Source organism: Pelophylax lessonae, assembly GCF_965119305.1.
Source record: "Pelophylax lessonae genome assembly, chromosome: 7".
NCBI lineage: Eukaryota > Metazoa > Chordata > Amphibia > Anura > Ranidae > Pelophylax > Pelophylax lessonae.
In genome coordinates this window covers 287,594,146-287,596,435 of record NC_138774.1, presented here as the reverse complement: position 1 = coordinate 287,596,435, position 2,290 = coordinate 287,594,146, and positions in this window count along the sequence as shown.

Below are 2,290 nucleotides of genomic sequence, written 5' to 3'. Positions count from 1 at the left end.
CTTTTTCATGCTTGGATGCAAGGCAAAATGGTGGTGCCCAATGGAAAAATAAAGGGGCATACCTCCAAACTATCTAAACAAAAGACCACTTTACTATCCTTCAGACATTAGGGGGACCGGACTGTGGCCAGTGGGAGTAGAAAATGCCTCGGCATCAGTGGGAGTGGACAATGTGCCAGGCTTAGTGGTCAGTGGGAGTACAAAAATTAAAAAGCACCTGTGGTCATTAGTGGGAAGAATAGGGGTATTAGTGGGAAGAATAGAGCCCCATCATTGACTTCAGTGGGAGAAATGGTGACTCATAGTTGGAGTAAGTGGAATGAACAGTGCCCCATTGTTGGTGTCAGTGGAAAGAGTAGTGACCCATCTTTGGTGCCATTTGAAGGAATAGTGCCCTGTTGTTGGTGTCAATTAAAGGAATAGTGCCCCATTGTTGGTGTTGGTGGAAGGAGTAGTGACCCAATGTTGGTGTCATTGGAAGGAATTGTGTCTTATTTTTGGTGACAGTGAAAGGAATAAATCCCCATTGTTAGTGGAAGGAGTAGTGACCCATAGTTAGTGTCGGTGGAAGGAATAGTGCCCCATCATTGGTATCAGTGGGAGGAATAGTGTCCCATCATTGGTATCAGTGGGAGGAATAGTGTCCCATCATTGGTGTCAGTGGGATGAATAGTGCCCCATCATTGGTATCAGTGGGAGGAATAGTGCCCCATCATTGGTATCAGTGGAAGGAATAGTGTCCTATCATTGGTATCAGTGGGAGGAATAGTGCCCCATCATTGGTATCAGTGGGAGGAATAGTGCCCCATCATTGGTATTAGTGGGAGGAATAGTGCCCCATCATTGATATCAGTGGGAGGAATAGTGCCCCATCATTGGTATCAGTGGGAGGAATAGTGCCCCATCATTGGTATCAGTGGGAGGAATAGTGCCCCATCATTGGTGTCAGTGGAAGGAATAGTGCCCCATCATTGGTTTCAGTGGGATAAATGGAGCCTCAATGTTGGTGTCAGTGGAATTTATAGTGCCCCATTGTTAGTGAAAGGAGCAGTGACCCATCGTTGATGTCATGGAAGGAATAGTGCCCCGTCGCTGGTTTGAGTGGAAAAAATGGTGCCTCATCATAGGTGTCAGTGGAAGGAATAGTGCCCTTATTGTTAGTGACAGGAGCAGTGACCCATTGTTGGTGTCATGGAAGGAAAAGTGCTTAGTCGTTGGTATCAGTGGAAGGAATGGTGCCCCATCATTGGTGTCAGTGGGAGGAATAGTGTCCCATCATTGGTGTCAGTGGGAGGAATAGTGTCCCATCATTGGTATTAGTGGGAGGAATAGTGCCCCATCATTGGTATCAGTGGGAGGAATAGTGCCCCATCATTGGTGTCAGTGGGAGGAATAGTGTCCCATCATTGGTATTAGTGGGAGGAATAGTGCCCCATCATTGGTATCAATGGGAGGAATAGTGACCCATCATTGGTGTCAGTGGGAGGAATAGTGCCCCATCATTGGTGTCAGTTGGAGGAATAGTGCCCTATCATTGGTATCAGTGGGTGGAATAGTGCCCCCATCATTGGTGTCAGTGGGAGGAATAGTGCCCCATCATTGGTATCAGTGGGGGGAATAGTGTCCCATCATTGGTATCAGTGGGAGGAATAGTGTCCCATCATTGCTATCAGTGGGAGGAATAGTGCCCCATCATTGGTATCAGTGGGAGGAATAGTGCCCCATCATTGGTATCAGTGGGAGGAATAGTGCCCCATCCTTGGTTTCGGTGGAAGAAATGGTGCCTAATACTTGGTGTCAGTGGAAGGTATAGTGCCCCATTGCCAGTGGAAGGAGTAGTGACCCATCGTTGGTGTCAATGGAACAATAGTACCTCCTATCAGTGGGAAGAACAGTGCCCACAATGACCGGAAGAAGGCAAGCAAAGGACCACATCTGGCTTGCAGTTTGGAGACCACTGTGATATGAGAAATAGGGGCAAAGTACGTAAGCAAAGCAGGCACCTCCAACACTGCCTCCGTCGTGCTGGTTTCTTGATTGACATCTGGATCAACCAACTAGAAGCTGGGTATGGTAGCACACAACAGGTGTTCCAAAGGAGTTTATTGATCAAGCAGCAAGCACGTCGTCAGTTAGCTCCTGACATGTTGGGTGCCTCTTGGCAGTATCGTCTATTATTTTTCAATGTGCACATGATTGTACGTCAACTAACACCAACAATTAGGCGCCTGTTATAGAAGGTGCGATGCCATTATTGGATGTGTATTTGTAATTATTGGGATTACAGTAG